The following is a 21,840-nucleotide window of genomic DNA, read 5'->3' on the forward strand; positions in this document are numbered from 1 at the left end:
GTTGAGAAATTTGTTACCAAGCATGATAAATAATGCTGAACATTGACAAAAACTAGACAACATTTATGTAAATTGAGATGTATATGCTTATATTAAGCATACAAATCTGTCCAGCGGGCTAAGATTTTTTTGAAGAAGCAATAACAAAATTTAAAAATGCGTAAAATAAAAAACATATTTTTTTGGCTTAAACCCAAAACACCCATCTCAGTTGGGGTTAGGTCAGGGGATTGTGAAGGACAAACACTTTCTTACTTGCTTATTATGTAATTCCATATGTGTCTCTTAATTTTGATGACGTCTTTATAAAATATTATTTTGCAATGATGAAAGTAGCCTAAATTAAATAATGAAATTAAGAAAAACGTTGAATGTGAGAAGGTGTGTCAAAACTTTTGAGTGGTACTATACATCATGAGTTTTTGACTAAGATTAGACTAAAAGAATTCTGTACTGATGAAAATCTTCTTTAATAGAATAATCTATTTTAATATCTAAGCTTCTATAAAAGCAGCTTCTGTATCAGTGTTAGGAAACTGCAGGGGGTCTGGCTCTCGCGTTGTGGGCGTAATGAACGCCATAATCCACGCGTGGGCGTTCAAATTCGCCGAAATTAAAGACGTGATAAATGCCACAAAAACGCCAGGAAATAAACTTTTTTTTCCCTTTTTTTGTTTCTCTCTTGAATGAACGATGAGTGCGAGTGAGTGGACGCACGTCGGGCTGCGACTGATTCGAGTCGTTCGGGTCACGTGACCGAATCTCGGTCTCTCTTTCTCACGCGCGCGCTCTCTCTCTGCCTCTCTGAGGAGGAGGTCTGTCTGTGTGTGTGGAGAGCAGAGGGGTCTTCAGCCAGGACTCGGAGGACCGGGGAGGAACGTTCAGGAGTCACCCTGTTCAGCCTGGGCAGACAGACACTCTCAGCTCTGGCAGAAGAGCGGATGTGGGAAGACGGAGGCTTTTAAAACAACAGCGGTTTTTCGTTTTCATTTTGGAGAGCTCGGTTCCAAAGCGCTGGAAAGTGCTGCTTTTTTCACCTCTCTTTCTAACCAACACTCACACAACACAGTACAGCCCAACTGCTGCTGCTTTTTCTCCGCCTCCCTGTCTGGAACAGTTCGGCATAACAACAGCTTTCTTAATAGGTCTCCACATTTCCTGAAAAAAGTGGACTTTACACATGATGAAGAGGATGTTTGCTTCGTTTGAGTCTTGACGCTCTGTGAAGCCTGCTGAGGGGAAAAAGCTGACAGCTAGCTAGTTAAGCTAGGTTAACTAACCTAACTATAACCTAGCTAGCTAACACTGGTTAGTTGGGTTATTCTGGTGGGTTAGCTAGCTAGTTAGCTTGGTAAACTAGCTAGTTACTAGCTAACTAACCTAGCCATCTCAAATTCTATAGGATATTTCTGCTTTAAATTCGTGTAAAGCGGCGTTTGTGTTTCTACAGTGTCTACGCTCCTGGATTTTTGGCCAACTTTACACGGACTGTAACCTGACTAGCTGTAACTAATTAGTTTCTCTCTTTGTTTGGACATTTTTTCACCTTGGCTTTTCTCACAAAAATGATGACAATTTGCTGTGTTTTTCGTGACCACTTTGTACGACTTGGCTCGGTGGCGTTATAGAGGTTTTCTGAGCCTGGCTGCTCAAAAAAATAAAACAACACCATTACGATAGGTTAGTTAGCTAACCTAACGTTAGGTTATCGTAGCTAACTTACTAGCGCTAGCTTCGTTTACCTCAGGGCTGCTGCGCGGGAAAGCACCTACCGGTACGCGCGCGACCGAAACACGCGCATTGTTGATTTTTGAATTGTTTGGTGGCTGTAACGGTTTTTTTTGGCTCGCGGACGGACTCGTAGCCTTGCTTTACAGCGTACGAGTTCGCTGCTTCTCTCGTTTCTGTCGCTGGCCGGGTGAAGACGGGCATATCCAGCGATGTGTGGATTATGTGAAGCGGGCACATGGTTAGGAGACGCGTGGGTATCGAGTGCTCGTCGGTGCCTGTAACTTTTCTCCCCTGTAGGCACGCTCTCTGCTCGTGGGAGGAGGATATTTGGCAGCCGGCCTCTTTGTCCCGGTCGCCTCTCGCCGGATTGCTATAGCCAGCTATCCTCGTAATGAACGCGAAAGCCGCCGGCGAAGTTCCCCCGACTGTAATGTTGTGTTGAGGTGATTTGTGTTGCTCTGAATCCACCACGAGACTGAAGACACTGCTGCTATTCCCGCTGGATCGCCGGATAAAACAGTGTTGTGGAGCTGCTCACTATTAGCTGTTTCGAAAACGGGATTTAACTACTGGGGGACTTACGATGTCATTTGCACGCTCCTGCTTGGGAACTCTGCTGGTGCTGCTGCTGTGTGCATTCATTTCAGAGGGTAAGTAACGTTAGTTAACCTATTTAACATATTGGCTAAATAGCAAACTAGCCTCTATTACACTGTTTCACTTTTACCTCTTCTGTTTTGCCAGCCAACTAGCTCTGTGTGCCCAGTTCGTAAATGTGTATGTAGGGTGACAGATTTCCCATTTTGACTGCTGCAGTGCTTTTAATCCTGATTGGTACCACACAGACAGACCCACACACCAAATCACACACACGGAGAATCATACAGACACACACGCGAAAAGCTGATGAAGATGCTACTTAACTATAATGACAGCATGGCAGTTTTACACTTAAATACACGTAGAGCTCACTCTGGCTCACTCATGTTCATTCAGAAATGAACATGTGTGCATGCATCCTATAATATGTGTTGATCCAGCGTGATGACTGCGGTTGTGCTGTGGACGGACGCTGCGTGTACACTTCACATTTCAAGCACAGCAACTAACTCTCCCCACAAGGTGGGAGCACCACTGTGTGAAGGCTAAGGGCTGCTGCACTGTCATTAAGAATACAGAATACCTACCCTACAAGCAAAAAGTTTAAACTACATGCAGTACTATAAACAACATGCCCACATACAATAGTCAAAACTAGCTTAATGCAGTATTCTAAATTACATAGCTGTTACATGACTGCATGCAACAGACTAAATTTCATTACTACACAGTATTGCAATAGTAAAACAAAATAACTACATCTTTACTACATGACTAAATGCGCTAGTCTAAAGGACACAACTACATGCAGTAATCTAGACTATATGCAACAGTACAACCTGCATGCAATAGTCTGAATTACATGACATGCAATAAGCTAAATGACATGCTAGGTTAAACTACATGCAAATTGTCTAAACTTCATGTAATAGGCCATATTATGTGACTACATGCAAAAAAGTACATGCAATAGTACTTTAAATTAAATACTACATTATATTGTCCAAATAGCAAGCAGTAACCTAAGCTGTAACTACTTGCAAAAATCTAAACAGCCTGTATAAGTTAAACTACAGTTAATTTGTTTGAACTACATGCAATACTCTACATTACATGACAACATTCAATTGTGCAAACTGCATGCAGTGATGCTGGCAGTTATTGGATATTTGTCACAGTATGTTGGGTCTGTAATTAGAGATTGAGACAGTTATTTTAACCCACAATGTTGCCATCACAAATGTGCCAGGCAGCACAGTTTTCTTGCGTAGGGGAAAATCAATATAGACATACTCAAATTGTTTATTTCAATGCTTGAGATGCCTTTTTATCGATCAGGCTGGGTTTTAAGTCAAGATGAATTGATAATTGGGTCACTTCAGTTGTTTTCATGGAGGCACATTAATATACATTAATGTACTAACATGTCATTGGCGGTCTCCTATCTGAAACATGTTTATAACTCCATTATACACAAAACTATACATACATTTTAAATTCCTGTACACATTTTATGACCTCCAACCATTCAAGCTTATTGTTTGCAGCTTTTTAAAATAAAAAACACACTTGTCAGTGTTTGTCATACAAAAATAATCAGTATGGGTTTACTCAGATTTTCATTTACATGGTTGAGAGACCGTTTAAGCAATCAAGTTGGCTCTCAGTATGAAAGTAATCGATGCACACAACTTTTCACTTGTTTTCATGGAAGCAAAACCTAATCCCTTTAATGCACCAACATTTTATTGGTGATTTTACCTTTGAGACTTGTTTAGAAATGTGGAAGTATGTACTAATACTTGTAGCCTTACTTGGGAGAGTTTTACCATTAAGTGTTTATGTATATTTGAGGAGAGTACTTCTTGTTTGATTGAGAGGAGATGTTGCTTGCCTTAGTCACTCCTGAAACTTGCTCTGAACAAGGCTGCCAGACAGTTGACATCTCATTTACATTGCCATTTAGCGAAATGCGTTAAGAAATAAGATCTAAGCATACTCTTTGATATACTCTCTGATAAGGTCATTATAGCAAATATGCTGATACATCTGATACATGATCACCTTGGTACATTAAATGTGCTTAGTTTTATTTTGCACATGTAGAACAGGAGTAAGTGATATATGTTTATTTTGAATTCAATCTAGAAATTCAATGTCATTTCTGAAACATGATATGATGCTGTTACTGTTTCTAAAATGCTAGGCCTGTTCTTTTGGTTTCTTACTTGAACTGGCCTGCAGTTGTTTTTTTAGCTCACAATAACAATGAACTTATAAAATATGCCCTATCTTGTTACACTGACGGTCACTGGCACTGGGGATGATGTGGCTTTGAACTGTTCTCTTGAAGTCTCCTTCAATTCCATCCCTTGGCTGACATTTTTCTCTGAAATCATAAAAGAACAAAAGGGAGCTTTATTAGGGAGAACAACGTATCCCTTCTTTCCTAAAGGGAACTGTCAAATGACTTGACGGTTGTATATGTATCTGAGTATGGCTGATATGAAAGGCATAATAAACGATGCTTGTAAGAAGATTAAATATGAATCTGACATTGGACTGAGTTTCATTGAATGTATTGCAGAAAAAATCATATACTGTTCATCCCTTTTAGAGTTTTAGAGCTATTTAGAGTATTGTACCTTAAATATTATTTGAGGTCATATACTGCATCTAAATATTAGTAATAGTAGTAATTTTGGACACCTCAAAATTAATGTGGTTGTATGTGCTTTAAGTTATATAAAAAAAAGGCATTTGCTAAGATGACAATTATATAAACATTAGTGCTGATACAGTAAGATTTTATTTTCAATTGAGGAATTAGTTTATATTTATTTCCCAACCTTTTGGTTTACTGGCCAGAAAAAAGTGTACACACATTTGTACAATAATAGTTTGTTATATTGTGAGGCTATTGAGGCTAGTGTTTTTTTGTGCAGCTCAATCCGTATTCATATAATCAAAGGATCTGCTAATCTAGTCTTTGAGGTCCTGTGCTTTTAAGTGAGGGCAGTAGTCATTTACTGGTAACAACACACCATCATAGGTTTAGTCCTTTAGCAGTGCAGGCAGCAACCGTCTGGACTGACTCACTCATCATTCTAGTTTATATGTCACATGTCAGGTGCTGTCCAGTTAAGGCAAGCATGCTTTGACAAAGATGCTGCTCCTCTGGATCCACATTTGTAATCTAGGCAGCTTTTATAGGTGCTTGATGTTAATACACTGAGGCAGGAAATTGGGCTAGGACAAGTACAACTCCTCCACTTTCTGTAATGACAGCCTTTTGCGGTGACAGACAGGCACCAGCCGAAAAGATCAAGGCATGAGTAAACATTGAAACATCAACAAACCTGAGACGACTTGTGCTCTCTAGGGATGGCTTGTTTGTTAATCCGCATGCCGTTGCACCTGTGCAGAGCTCTCTGCTTTAGCATTCCGAGTTGCTTTTCCTCCTCCACAAAACCAAATCATCTGGAAAGGAGTAGCTTTGTTGTGTTCTTGTGTTTTATTTATTAGTCTTGCAACCTGCAGACACGGCTGGTATTTAGCATCAGCAAAGCTCTGCTGACTAGATAGTAGAACCCCTTTGGGTGGCCTGCTCCCAGTGACAACCAAGCCTGTAATTATATCTAGCAGCACTACTGATTGAGTTGTGAGATTTTATTTTTGTCAGTCTTATTGCTGGACAGGTAGGTAGATGCTCTCAGCCAAGTGTTATATATTGCAAGAGAGGTTGCCGGAGAATGCTTTTCAAAAAGGAATTTCTTGCTTACATGCAAAAAATGTTTTGTGTGTTAAAGTATCACTATTTTGCTTGCACAAATAGTTACATTATGTTTATTTAGATTTCACTGAATGGTGGCTCATCTTTCTTAAAGGACTCTGTTAACCATAAGCATAATTCAGTCCCTTAAATTAGGATAATGTACAAATTGGCATTTCTAGCTTCTGGACTCCCCCCTGCAGTCAGGAAATGCGAATTGTGATTTAAGCAAACACAAAATGTTGCGCAGTCCACATACATTTCCAGACAACTGAAGATACACAGCTGTAACAAACTGTGAAAGAACTGTGTTGTTACACTATCCTGCATGCTTTACTAGCATTACATATACATATAGATTACATAGGTTACATAGAGATAGATTCTTGTGCATTCAGAGCCCTGTGAAGCAATGGCAGATACTGTTCTCTCTATTTTAGTCTACCTAATGTAGCTGTAACTTATACTTAAACCCTCATTGTCCTGTTTTCAGTTGTTTAACTTTGATCAGTTTTGCCTACCTTCAATTGTTTACAGACACGTAAACAGATAGAGCAAAGACAGAGGCTTACAATCAAATACAACATTTAGTAGTGTTTTTAAGTAGATGGGGTGCAAGGTATTGTGTAATAATGATGCTTGCATGGTGCTGTTAATGATTTACAAGTAATGTCTAATAATGAATAGTGTATGAGCTGGAAGAACTCATTAGGCCATTTTCATTTTTATTTAGCTACAGTAACAGCAGCTCCATGCTGTGGAGCAAGCAGGAGATCATGAAGCAGTGATGTTAGCAGGCACTAGCTGTAGCCCTGTGCATGCTGCCCATGATTTGCATTGAAAGAAATCTTTGGAGTGCTGGTTCCCTCAGACATAGCGTGACTGGAGACCCCCCACTAAAGGCTCAAGGGCTTAATGGCCTTTCTTCTGAAAGTGTGCTCAGAAAGTTGTTTACATGCATTGCACATTGGCTTTTGAATAGGCGACCTTCTTATCACAATTGCTGCGATTCTTAAGTACACCAAGGATGAATGCATCTGCTAGTGTTCTTTTGCATCAGTAGAAATTGGGCCTAATGGCTTTCGATGGGTGTACTCTACCATCGTTAAAAATGCCCTCCTTTTGAGTTTTAAGTTGACCTCATGTCATGCAAGATAAATGGGCTCTCTGCAGGCAACTTGTCTGACCCATCTGTCTACACATCAAGCCTGTGAGAAGAGTAGGGAGCTGCTGTGCCCCTCATGCTGTTTTGTTTTTGGTACCCACCATGTGCATTGTAACTCAGTATTTCACAAAAAGCCATCCAGTTACTCCAGAATAACGCCAGGCATTGCAGTACACATCAGTCTGGATTCACTGACGGGAAGATTGTAGACGTCTAGCAGATTGTTTTTAGTTTGTTTGAACGTATTGTCTGCACCACTCTTTTAACGGTTTGGTGTACATTGCTCAAGCCATTGCTTGAGCTTTAATAAGACTAGCTATGATGAAATGGCTGACTCAGGAGGTTCTAACCTTAATTTTCCGCTCTTGTTTCTACTCTGCTGCTATATACCCTCCAGCAGCATGGGATTAGTATCTTGACAAAAGAGATGCTTATTAATAAGAAAATTGTCTTTAGCTGCAGGAAAATGATAAAAGCAGTTGAGAGATTTTTGTTAGTCTGCAAAAACTCTGTAAGGCTAGTAATTAGAAAGACCAGAAGAGTTTGCCGGAATAGGAATGCAAACAGATTAGCTTGAAAAAACGCCTCTTCCCTTTTTGGGTAGAACTATCATTATCCCCCTCAACATCAAAGGTGTAACTGCTTTTAACTCTTGAGTGTCTTAAGATAATAAGCAAAATGGAAAGTCGATAGTGATGGTCTCTGTAAGGGTCACTAAAGATTTGGAAATGTATTTTTTTTTTTTTTCTGAATGGCTTTAAATTTGCTTTGAATTACCATCGTCCACTGGATATGTTGCCTCTTCTTGAGAAACTGGCCTCTGTTTACTGCAGTGGAAGCTGAAGAAATATAGCCAGATTTTTGCCCCCAGCACTCTTTGGCTGTTCGTGCAGTGATGTCCATCTCTCCTGTTTCCATGTCTCATTTGACAAATCTATGTGTGGGGTGGTGGGTTTTAGATTTATTTAATTTCTTTCATTTCTAACATGAGTTTTTGTGTTTGCTGCACTGCAGTAGACCCCCTGCTTGGCATGTGCAGTTCATCACCCAAGTCAGCCCAGGCTTCTCATTAACATGGGAGATTGGTAGGGCCTGCAGTCCAGATATTCAAATCAGCTGTCTCTGCTCTACAGGAAGCAGGTAGGGTGCAAATAAGGCAAATGTGGTCCTCCTTTGCTATTATCCTTAATATTCGATAGGAGTTGATGGTGGCCACCAGAGTAGAGTGGGTCAGTGTGGCCTCAACAGTTGGCATGACTCATTAGTGAGGCTACTGGGCTCTCAGACAGTCTGCTTGGCTGCATTTGAAAATCCCCAAGCTCACACCAGTGACTGATAGTGTGGCGCTCGGTGCCAGTGAGTGCCAGGCCCACACAGGAAATGTGTGGAGTGTGACTGGGCGAGTGTATTGATGGCCACGCAACCTCATGCAACAGTATCTGTTGTGGGTTGGCGATATTATGCAATTCAGAAAAAGATTATTTCCTTTATAGATACAGAGCTAGTTTTTTTATATAACAAGCATGTGTTGCTTTTTTCTCACAAAATACTAGTGTTGCATGTGGGCTACGTAAACAGTTTACTGCTCTTCTTATGCAGAGGTGTGTAGAATTTTATAAGACTATATTAAACTGTTTTTTCAGTTGATTAGCTTCACAAGACAAACAATGACACTTTACAAGCTCATACAATGCCAAAGAAAGATCTTTATTCCAGCTGTGCTTTGCCATGATTGCAGTGCTTTCAGTGCAGGCAATATTTGTTTGCCTTTTTTATTCTTTATTTCACGCCACAATCCTAAAAGATATACAGTCATAAAAAACGCTTGATAAAGGCTACTCTTGACTGTCATTCACTGATAGCCGTGTTTGCATTTCTTTAAGACTATTTGTTTTGGAGTGGCCAAGATATACGAGAATTTGAAGCATGAAAATGGAATTGTTGCCTTGTAGGTAAAGCATAAGCTTATCCTTGTATGAGGAACACAGTTCTAGTCCACAATGACATTATGAGTTGGTTTCCTGGACAAGGATTAGGCCTAGTCTCAGACTATATTTTCTATATTTTCTAAAATGTTTATTCAGAGGACTAGGCCAAGACTAGACTTAATTCCTGTGTGGGAAATCGCCACTAAAAGTCTAACCCAGAGACAGTGGAGCATTACTTTAATCTGATGATTTGAGATTAAGATGCTTATGCACCTCAAACCCATCAAAGACACATTTTGACAAGTACGGTGCTACCCATCACATCATTCCAATTGTGTAAGTTCTTACATCCCTATTTAGGATAATTGCCTGTGATATGGCCATTCTCAGAGTTGAAAGATGAAGTACAGGGATTTGCTCATAGATTAACCCAGAGCTTTTTTGTACCTGAAGAAGTGCCTTAAAATCAATATTGTTCAAAGTAGGTGTCAGCAAACATGAAGCACATGACTTTGAATATGCATTTGAATGCAGTTTTTTAAAATGTCATAGTCTGTATTGGAATCCTTTAAATTCTTTAAACCAAGCAAAGTACTGACTTACACATTTTGATGCAAAACAACTTTTTTTAACCTGCTGCCGAGATGCTCTTTCCAGAGTACCTTTGCGACTTTGAACATTTCCCTCATCTTCGTGATGGTTCATCCTTAACTGTGACCCAACTAGTGTTCTCTCCCTATTTGTTGATGTACAAATGTATTCGCATTCTGTAACACTCCAGGTGCTTTGTATTGTGAAGCCAGAGCTCTGGATGGGCGATTTATCTGTTTATCCGAGTCATATTTCCCAGTGCCGGAGTGTCAGAATCTACCGTCTGCTTCACAGCGCCATTCAAAGCACTGCAGGAATGCCTGGCAACAGCGGGAGCTTGGGAAGCACAGAGATCTGTCAGCAGACAATACAGCTTGTGAAAACTCCTCTGATGCATTGCCATGCACATACTGGCAAGTGCAGCTGAAGACAAAAACTGGGGAAAATTAAGCTTGTACATTATTACCCAAGCTACTTGCTAAACCTTCTGCTGTATCTCATCTTCACCTATATATTGAGGTTGGAAATGCTTATGACTGTGATTTAATAAATAGACAGAACAATCCATGGACTTGTCTGCTGACAGGGTTGGGGGGATGGTGAAGAAAAGATGAAGCGCCTTCACGAAAAATGTCTTGCCAGGGAAGGACAGTCTTCAGCATTATGAGCCATTTTTATTGTTGAGTAAAGATGTGGCAGTTCCGAGATTGTGACACCTCCTCTGGTAGAAACGGATTAACCCGAGACAAGCATGTTGCTGGGGTGAGGGATGAGGAGTCCAAATCCCTGAAATAAGCACTAGCACCCCTGGGAAATCAAACTCACACAGCCACTGCAAGGGCACCACATGCCTACAACTCGGAACCACAGTAAATCACACATCATACTCTTTATCAGGAAATATTTTCTCCAAACCTGCCATCCAAATCACACTTACTTTTACCAAATGTAAACACACACACACGCAAACTCTCTTGCTTGCGCTCTTGCAGTTTGTCTCTTTTACACTTTTCATACGTATACTTGTATTAGTGTATGTGAGTTTCCTATTGAAATTTGTCAGATACTATGTTGGCTAGGTTGTGCTTTGATAACCTCTCTTGTTAGAAGTTAATATTTTACCCATTTAAAGTCTGTTTCAAGATAAAATTGCAGGTTTGGGTAAATTTATTTTCTTTTTTTCTTATTGTACAAATCTTTTTCCCCCTGAATTCAAAGATCCAACATGCCTTGATATTAATAATGCACTGTGTATCCAATTGGGGAGGGAAATAAATTATATTGGCCAGATATATTCCTTTGGTAGATATGTGATGAAACATAAGAACAGTGCATATTTTTCTTTTGCATCAGAAAGCTAACAACCTGCTTGGTCTGCAATTTGAACATTGCACACACACAGAAATATTGCAAATGCTGAAACTATAAATTGTGTAGCCCCAGCATGGATACTTCTGGGTAGGATTTGTGAAGCACACTGTCAGATTTATCATGAACAAATCTGTGCTCTGTATTTCACCAGTATTGCTGTCCTCTCAATGTAGAATGGGCGGTCCAAAAATGCTCCTGACCAATGCAAGGCTCAACCCTCTCTTTGAGTCTGAGCAACCTGCTCAGCTAAAACTTAACCTGAAGAGCTAATACTAATCTATGACCTGCTGCCCATGAGTACTCTGCCCTTTTGCCTCTGTGTGCTGCTACCCCACAACCAAATGCATCAATGTGCTACTCTAACAACTTGAGCTTGTCTTTATATTGACTGGCAACTTCATTGTAAATATCAGTAAAGCCTAACATTCAGAATTCTGGTTGTTAGTCTGCCAGTAACAAGCTGAGGAGGATTTTATTTTTCCCAAATGCTTTCATGCATACATGTTTAGTTTCACATGCAAGTCATGAAGCACACCAAGGTGATTAAACAATATAGTTAAAAATCTTAATATGATTTGCTTAGATTAAGCATTGTGACAAACGTCTGCCATTCAGACATACTTGACTTTCTTAAGAAGGGTTTTAGATTATGTTGACAGAGAATGGCTTTAAATAGGGCTCAGTCAGACAGTCAGAGAAGATGGTCATTCTGCAGGTTCAGTCAAAAACAACATATCACTGCTTTATTGTACAGTAATGAAGCTGCCTGTATTTCTTTTTATCCATGTGTTTGGTTTTTGTTTTGTGCTTTTGTGGTACTGTCACTTTTTTGTACATATTAGATTGATACTAAGACTAAATTTTATAGAATGCATGGCTCTGGTTTGGTCCATCTTGGAGGTTAAACAGATATATCATTGGTCTATATTATGCGTGCGCTCAGTAGCATGTTGATTTTGGTTGGTGTTACTCAGGCTATGTGTGAAAATACAGTGACTTAAGGATATGGAATTGATAATGATGCGTATCAGTGCAAATTTAGGCTATTTAGGCTTATATAAGAAAAACAATATATGGCTGTAAAGAAACAGAAAGCTGTTGATCTGTTGTTAGTGTACCATACACTTCAAACAAGACTGATACCCTCTGGGCAAAAGTGTGAGGCCAAACCTCACACTGTGTACTTGGCCTCCTGACCTTTACATCTCTGAAGATTCAGATTCACAGAGATGGGTTCTTTTTAGAACATTATTCCTCCTCCAAAATGTTAATTATTACTGGCTGTCCAAGGCTGTGCACTCGACCACTATGGAATTTATTGACATCCCATGCCAATTACTTAAATATGCACAAGTTAGATCCAGTGCTGCCAAACATCTTGTTTGGTAAAATAACATTTCCCTACCCCAATGTGTTGACCTTTTGTTTGTCCTGTACATTCATGAATTTTTAATCCTTTTTTTTTTTCTTAAGTCAGTCAGAACGCTGTGTGTTTTGTTTTATGTTCGTTTGAAGCTGTGCTTGGATCTTACAAGCCACAATGACTTTTTTCTCTTGTGTAGAAGCTTGGGTAGAAGGCATACAGCTAAACATAATCCGAAGTGATGTCTCCAGTCCATTTCTTGCCAAAAAGTCCCCTCAAAAAGGCACGCTTCACCCAGATGCAGCTAATGATGTGGAAAACATGGCTGAATTGATTGAGTTAAGGCTGGCAGTTGTGCTGGAGTGCTTTGTTTTACTTGCCAAAGCCTGAAAATCCTTGTGTGTTGTGAGACTATTTGAAGCAAGACATTTTTGGGTAGTTGTACTGTAATCATAAGGAAGCTTCAGGGGAGATGGACGTTATAAAACAAGCCGTGCATTGCAATAGTGCTAATGGTGGGCATGATCAGACATTAACAGGTACCTAAATTCTCTCTGACTCCACCTTCAGCACAAATTTGATAAATCAAAAAAAGTGGGAGGAGTAGTCATGGAGGGGCACTGGGTGATATATGGGTTTTACGGGTGGGGCAAAAAGAAGAGCTGGTTGTGCTGAGCACTGTGCCTCTGATAGGGGTGAGAAGCAGCTAGTTAGACCTCAAGATGAGGGGCAGAGTTATTGACTGGCTGATTTGCATGTTGTAAGTGTCTGTACCAAAGTACACAGAAACATCATCCTCCCATATAGCACAGCTAAATCTGTAAGGGCGCTGCAGAGGTGGAAATGACTGGCTCACCAATGTCTTTTGAAGTTGGACGTGCTTGTATGCACTCCCTCTGATAAGTGTTGTTTGCAGATGAGGTCTAATGTTCTGCTGACATATTATTGCACCCTGGCTCATGTAACAGCTCCTTGAAGTGGCTCACTCCATGGCGACTCCTGACACACGTATACACTCATGTACACTTTTTCCTTCTCTTTCTCCCTCCCTCTCTCTCGTAAGCCTTCCACCTCCGCATGTCTTAACTTGACAGCAGAAGGAGCAGTAGCAGCAGTAGCCTAACAGTTGAGTCTCAGAACTATCAAATCTGTTTTTATTTATTTATTTTTGGAACACTGTTGTGCCAGATATTACTGAAACCAAATCATCTCTCCCTTTGTCACCTGTGCACACACAGGCCTGTCATGATAATTACTTTATTGACTTACAGTAAACAGACATGACCATGACCATTTTTCCTGACCTCAGTGTTGCCCATTGGGTTTACTGGCGTATATTTTAGCCAGTTGGCCTGTTCTGTTGCCTGGTCTACTCTCTGTCAGAGGTGTGGACGCTCTGTGAGCAGACAGCAACATCTATCGAGTAGGAAGAGAGTGCAGTGCCCACAGGTACCTGGGCATTATTAATGGTGCCTCCATACACACAAAGTAGACTGTGATGGGTAGTGGTGAAATTTATGTTACCCCTGCCCTCCCACTGTATTTCAGTGCAAGACAAACAGAAACCACTTTTGCTTTATGGCGTGTGTGTGTGTGTTGCCTCCTAATCAAGCAGCATGAAAAGATTCTGGTCAGTCATGCAGAACTCGTGGCTTAGATTATAGCCAGTGTAACAGTCCGGTAGCATGCGAAACATGACGTAACAAGGCCATATTTTAGTTTAATTTAACAAAACTTGCCTATTGTGTGACACTTGTCAACATCCTTAACTGACTGGGCGCTACACTTCTGCACTTCTGAGTTCTGTCTTTTGTATTCTGCTATCATTAATTCTCAGTTATAGATAATGTCTAGAAAATGTAATTTCGTCATTTGCGATGCATTTAGGAATCGAAAATTTATATACAGATTATATACAGATTAAATACAGATTCTATAATTATAATAATGTGTTTTTCATGTCTTTTTTTCTGCATTTTTTATAGCTTTTGTTTACAGTATCACAATATATCACAACATATTGAATTACAACCACTGTATTGTGATACATCATATTGCCAAGTTCTTGCCAATACGCAGCCCTAGAAAATATGTTATAATCCTTTTAGCTAGTAGCTGTTTTTCCAAAAGACTTGAGCCTAATTGAGTCGAATGATTGTGGAGAACCCATTACCTCAGTATGTTGACATTATTTTTAAACAATGGTTTCATTGTATTGGTTTTATTTGTGTAGGACATTTTTAAAATTCTAATTCTACTGTCTGAATATGCTCTGTAATAGTATAAACCCATTACTTTGCTATTATATTATTAGTATATCAGTGACACAAAATGGTCTTAAAATGGGGCACCGAGTGGTACAGCGGTCTAAAGCGCTGCCGCTATGAGCAGGAGGTCGCAGGATTGAACCTCATGCAGCTTTGCCATCAGCTGCCGGTGCTCAGAGGGAGCAAAATACTAGTGATAGGGGGAGTCCTAATGATTGGTAGGTTATTTGCTGAGCAAATTTTGGGAGACAATTGGGTAAATAAAAAAAAAGGTCTTAAAATAACAATAAAAAGTTAATCACAAATATTTCTGGGACAATATATCATCGAACAAAATGTTCATGACAGGTCTGTGCACACCTCAACAATAATCTCTTTCTGTGTGTTTGTCCCCCAGTTTAATATAATTTTTACCCCTGCTGAGTAGTATTTTCAGCTGCTGTACTCCGTCATGACTTTATCAAACAGCTAGACATGAGAGGATAAGCAGCAAGGTACATTTATCATCCCGCACCTGGAAAGCCGAGCTTGGCCGATAATGTAATTTGTTAAGTTGTAATTGCTGCACCTGGGGACCGTTCTCCCTTATTAACATTGTCTTTCACAGGTGTTTCATCATTTTTTTTTCTCCTACGCAGGAAAAACCCAACGAGGCGCTGTCAAGCCCACACGAATCCCTCACTCGTGACCCTCCTGAAATTCAAGTAGTTTCACTGTCTGTGCTCTCCTGTAGACAAAATAGCTTTTATTTGAAGATAGAAGGTTGTGGGAAATGTTCTCCCGCCGAGTGCACGTAGCCATAGATACGGTACTGGAATGTCTCAAGTGTGTGGAGCAGAGGGGGAGCTGCCAAAAAAATTCTTTACACAGTGTTAATGAGCGAATAATGTTCAGCTCCTTTCAGATATACGCTTCCTTTGTCTTTAAGGCTTAAAAAGAGGGTAATATTGTTTACTGAATAGATTTAGTGATGCATTGTGCTTCTTCTATGCATGCCGAGGAAGAAATGAGGTGATGCATGCTGTATCATAGACACTGAATGGTTAAAGTATACTGGCATGCTCTAGCCTCTCTCATGGGGTCTGTGTTCAGCTGCCTCCGGGTCTATGGTAGCTAGCAGATGCATGAACTCATCTGTGCAGCTGGGATATCTTCAGAAGTGTGTTTAAAAAAAATAAAAAGTAATGTGTTCTACAAGTTGCCAGTAATTGCTTTCAAGCGGATGTCATCTGTAGCGCAAATCAAAGTTGGAAGCTGCACAGCCTGCAATTTAAATAGAAATGCATAGAAATGAAAGGTCTCCTTCCAGACAAAACTAATGCCTTGTCATCTGTAAGTTATTTTTCCTCTCTTGCACAAGGACTCTTTACCATTAGTATAATTATGAACCCCTTAATTGAAAGTGTAGGAGTTGCGTTATGCATATGAGTGATCAGTCAGGCACTTTCTTTTTGTTCTTTTTTGCTTAATTGGCTTCAAGTGTTTTGATGGTGCTATATAGAGTTTGTATTGATCTGACTTAAAGTTATAACTGTTATAACTGTATAATCAGAATGGTAGTGCTGCTGAAATCTTTCTCCCCACTGATGGTGTGAGCTATCAAAAGCAGCAACCTTGATCAGCTTGTTCATAACTTCTAGGTTGTAGCTGATGATTTGAGTCAATGTGTAAGAGATGGCTGAAGAACCAGATTGTACAATACTGTGGCTCTTCAGGACTGGAGCTGTCCATCACTTAGCATTCTGTATACATACACCAATTTAGTCATTGGGTAGAAGACATTTAGTACTATTTGATCATGCAAAAGGTGATGCGAACGTGAAATGAATGTTGTAATAATTTTAAACTAACAAATTATTAATATATCTTAAAAATAATTAAGGTAGATATTTGAACATTTTAGAACAAATGATTTGGACAGGTGTGAACTTGTTTCAAGATGTAAATATAAATAATAAATATAATAAAACTGAATAGGATCATTTGCAACAGGTAATTAATAACATTTTAACATTTTATAGGGTATTATATATATATATATATATATATATATATATATATATATTTTTTTTTTTTTTTTTTTTTTTTTTTGATGAGTAAATAGTTTGTAGGCTTGTCATGATAACTTTTTTTTTTTTTTGGTTTTGACAATGTATTGCCCCAATTCTTTTGGCAGTATATACCGCTAGTATAAAGATAATATTATAGCATAATAAAACAATCGCACCCTTTTAAAGACCAAACTTAATTCTAAAACCATTCATGCTAAAATAACCTATTGATATACAAATTAAACAAACATCAACATACTGGCTCATTTGTGTTTATGGTGTCCTCTTGCTAAAAAACAGAGTTACATACTAACAAACACAGTTGTTGTCTTCTCATGCTGACTGCATAAACAGTGTTGCAGTACACATACATGCAATTTGTAGATTGATTGGTAAAATTCACTTTGAAAGGTGTGCGATTTGTGATTTCATTTTGTAGTAACTGTCCAAACTCAGCTATCAGTAAACTGGGTAATTTAATTACATGAGAGTCTTTAATTCAAGCTGCGAGTTGTGACACCTATATTTAACCTGCAAAAAAAAACAAGACAGTTATGTATGAGACAATCTGAGAAGCTGCTTAGGCATTGATTGGTTGTACTAATAAATCAACATTATTTTGAACAGTAAGATTAGTTTTGAACCAGGAGAGTTGCATTAAAATGCTCATCACATAATCACCGGAATGTTTTTATTGAATAAGTCAAACTGTCAATCGTGTCAATTATTATGAAAATGAAAATTTAAAAAGTGAGTTTTTTTCCCCATCATCAAGACCTGCTGTTTTGTCTGTAATGCCTAGAATGCTAGAAGGTTGTTTATATTTTATCTTACTGGAGGTGACTTTGCTTGTTTTGTAGTTAGCATTCATCTGTACAGAGCGTAGTGGTGTATAAAATCCTGTTCTGATCATGTGTGATCTGTGTATAGGGATTAGCTGTGAGGTGTTTATTTCCTGAGCTCAGGCCACTCTTTCTCTTTTTTCTGCCCTACCGCTCTCTCTCCCTGTGTGAGGCACTCCGATCTCTTCCGCTGTTTACGGCTGTGCTTCAGAGGCAGTGTAAGCCCACCCTTCACCCTACAGTCACTGCTTGTCCTAGATTTATTGCTCACTCTCTCTACCTCTGTCTTCCTCGCTTTCTTGCTCTCCTTCTCAAATCCCACTCCTTTGCCCTCCCATAGCACTGCTTTTCTCATCTTCATTTGCTGCGTATTCACAGGCCTGCCATGATTTGTAAACAAAGTGATGTGATAAGGCTGAATGAAAACAGTCCCTCACTATGTATTTTAATGGCTGACTGTTTAAGACGTTTTAGTCTCATGGCACTTATTAAAACTGGCAAGATGCCTAGCTCTCACATCAGTTTCCCTTCTGCTTTGCTGTGTGACTGCAAAAGAGTATATATAAATATATATTTCTATATTAATGCCTGGTTACGCAAGCATGAATCTATATCTGAGATTTCATGCTGATGGTGAGATAGAGAGGAAATGGAAAAGGAGTGGAAATAAGAAGCACAGACTGCCTTCCAGCATGGGGGCTGGATTCTTTTTTCTTCCTCTTTTTGTGCAGTGCTTTCCAAACAGCCTGTTTACTGCATCGTAACGTCCCAGTGAACACGAGTACATCTTGAGCTCTTTACCAGCCAAAACTGTACATTTGTCATCACAAGGCAGTGACAGCCGAAAGGCTTTGACAAGGACGGGAGCAAATTCCAGCTGGAGAAAGCAGACACAGAAATAACCACTTTCCAAAAAATACCCACATCAGGTATTAAGGTCAAACTGCCTTTTGCAGTTCTTTTCTTAGTTGACTTCCCATTTATTCCTCATGCTTCCCTGCACTGCTTCCCAGAAGAGTCTACACATCATGAATGGGTTAGTCCTGGGAATAATATGTCAAAAAATTTGGTTGAATACTTTGTGTTGCTCACTACAAAGTGTGAAAATCCTTTCCCTCTTTTCTATCTTTTCTATTCACGAGGGAGGTTCATCACAAAGACAAATTTTCCAAACTCTAAAAATACCAGGAGTGCAATTTTTTTCTATTTTTCGTAGTAAAACACTTCATCTCAGATATTTTGATCGCAGCTTGAGTACTGTTACAGTTGTCAAAAGGAGAACATTAAGCAATTATGGTTTGTTTTAAAATAAAACAAAAGTGCCCCCTCTTTAGAGGTGCTGTAAAACATTGTTTCAGTTTAGTTTCTCCCAACAGAATATGAGCAACAAATCTGATACAACCAAATATCCTGTTCCACATTACTACACCAGTTTTTCTTTTTCCAGGTGGTGTTCCATTTTTAGTCAACTCTTAGGAAGTGGTTTTGCTTCATACAAAACACACGTTCAAGCCATCTTAATGCGTCCTAATGTGATGTCCTTTGTGATGCTTTTACTGTTGGTTTTCTTGTATAGTTGTTGGATGGATATTTTGTTATACCTCAAGATGGAACAGTTGAGAAAAGTCCCCTTGAGCTTTTCCCAGCCTTGCTCTAATGTCTTGCAACCATATAACTATCTAAGATTGTGAGAGACAGAAAAGTGTTAATGTTAAAAGTGGGTGAGCATTTTTAAGAATCTGTTACGATTCTGAAAATGTGAAGAATAGGTACACCATGAATCACTATGTTCAGTTCAGTGAGTTGAACTTCACACTGGATATGGTAACTTTATCAACAGCATACAGTTAACTTGCAGTTACAGGTTACTAGGGCTGGGGCGACGCGTCGACATAATCGACGTCATCGATTACGAAAATACATCGATTTGCATAACGTGCGTCGGCGCGTCGTAAATATGATCAGAACTATGTTAATTAACACGGTAACATAGAAGCATAGAACTATTATTTAATTAAAATGATTTTTAAGAACAGCTAAACACAGTTCTGCAAGTCAAACGCGGAGGAGATCACGTGCGAGAGAGAGAGACACACACACACACACACATAGAGAGAGAGAGAGAGAGAGAGAGAGAGAGAGAGAGAGAGAGAGAGAGAGAGAGATTCGCTTGTTCTGGTGAGAGCTCATATTCTAGTCCCATACATAATTCTGCAGCTCCCTCAGTGTTTTCTGCCGTATTTTGCGGCTAGCGCGAGCGCTTACAACTGACACAGCGGACCGCGAGGTGCCGCCGCGTTTGTGCCGAATCCGACTCTCTGCTGAATCTGACTCCCGCTTCGCGGACAGAATCGGCACAACACCCCCTCTGTAGAACTGCGGTAGTGAAAACAGCGCTTATAAATAAATTAGTTTAGTTTCACTTTCAGTTTTCGTTATTTTCGTTATTTTTTTTTTAAATAAAATATAATAAAAAAACAGACGCCTACATCTCGGACTATTTTCTGGAGCCCGGGTCGGATTTCGGGTCGGACCTCGGGTCATGTCGGGTTCGGGCAGAGAATCTAAGCTCTAGAGAGCATGGACTCCGGAGAGCAATCTCCAGCTACAAAAAAACGCCAGCGGGCATCTAAAGTTTGGGAGCATTTCACGCAAAAGGGCAACAATGTGGTCCTCTGCCATATGTGCAAAAGGAGCACTTGAAGCGCAAACATCCAGGAGCACTATGTCAACAGGGTCACACAGTAAGTTACCGTTTACATCAGGGTCTCCGCGGGTGTCCTTAAAAAGACTTAAGGCTGTCTACCAAAGGTTTTAAACCTGCCACAGGCAGAAATTATACATTTTTGGTTTATATTTGTGCATGGCATTTCGCAGTTTCCAGAAACAGTAGCATTATTCATAAGTTCAGGTGTTTAGCTAAGCTAGCTGCGCTGCGGTGTTACACCGTTTTCTGTCACCGTCGGAATTTTGTGACCAGTGCTCACGGTTATGAGCGTTCATTGGCAAAACGGAAGCTTTCTATACCTACACCTTACCCTCAGCCCTAAACTTAACCGTTTTGGCCAGTCGGGGTAAACATTAGAAACGAACACGTTTCGAATCGGCCAGTGCACCGGTCTGCTGAGAACTACTTGCCCGTGGTCACAAAATCTAGCGGTCACAGAAAACAGTGCAACACACGGTTGTGGTGTATGGGAGCTTATCCATTTTTAGCGTTATAGATCTAAACGTGTTGTACATGTAAGTGATTATAAGTGTGGGGTTTGGTTTAGTAGGCTTGTGTTGTTGTTGTTGTTGTTATTATATATAAATATAGTAATTTATCGTTTGCTTTAAAACGTAAAATAACAATTATTTAAATATGTTTCTCAATAAATAGATTAGTCGACTAATCGAAAAAAATAATCGTTAGAATAATCGTTTAAAAAATAATCGTTAGGGACAGCCCTACAGGTTACACAGTTATAAAAATATTGTAATGAGGTTATGTAGCTTTTATCCTGATGAAGTCAGATAAATGACTATAGTGAATAAAGTGAATATAACCTGATTAAGATGACGTAGATATGGAGTAAAAGTTAAAGAAGATAAAAGTGTTTAAAAAGTTTTAAAAGTGTTTTCACCACCAGTAGAAGTGTAAAGGCTATTTTATGTATTGATATACATCAAGGTAATGTTTATGATTATCATTTTACTTATATATGCTCTGTGATAAACTCACTCTGTGATAAACTGCCATCATTTGGACTAAGGATAGTTTTATAATCAGTTGTTATAGTATTGCAAGATTGCTGCATTAGAGCAGGCCTCCTGAAGTGTGTCTGTTAGGAAATTTGATTTGATCTGTTGGAAAGTAATCCCCCAATCCCAGTAGGAGAGCAAGCTTACTTATTGTACTCTGGGTTACAAAACGTAATGTTTGAAGTTATAAAATCAACAATCCTGACCGCTGATATAACATGATCTTCAGTGACTGCACGGTCACTGTGTCAAAGAACGTGTTTACCTAACATTCATTGTAGGAAAGATTACAAATGAATATAATACACTCAGAGCCCTACTAACTTGTTTATTTACACACTGTTTTATCTCTCTGACCCTCTGCCACGCACGAACATGTTGGTTCTCCAAGACAAAGTTCAGCAACCCTGCATTA

General features: G+C 39.4%; 1 long non-coding RNA gene across 1 annotated transcript in view; it reads left to right on the plus strand.

Moving 5' to 3' along the window:
* The first annotated feature begins 788 nt into the window (after positions 1-788).
* Positions 789-21,840, plus strand: part of LOC111194589 (uncharacterized) — a 72,528-nt gene continuing 51,476 nt past the window's right edge. The window contains exon 1 of the long non-coding RNA XR_002651187.2: positions 789-2,381. This is a non-coding gene — a long non-coding RNA (uncharacterized LOC111194589). The remainder of the gene's footprint in view (positions 2,382-21,840) is intronic.

The sequence above is a fragment of the Astyanax mexicanus genome, chromosome 1, assembly GCF_023375975.1.
Source record: "Astyanax mexicanus isolate ESR-SI-001 chromosome 1, AstMex3_surface, whole genome shotgun sequence".
Taxonomy (NCBI): domain Eukaryota; kingdom Metazoa; phylum Chordata; class Actinopteri; order Characiformes; family Acestrorhamphidae; genus Astyanax; species Astyanax mexicanus.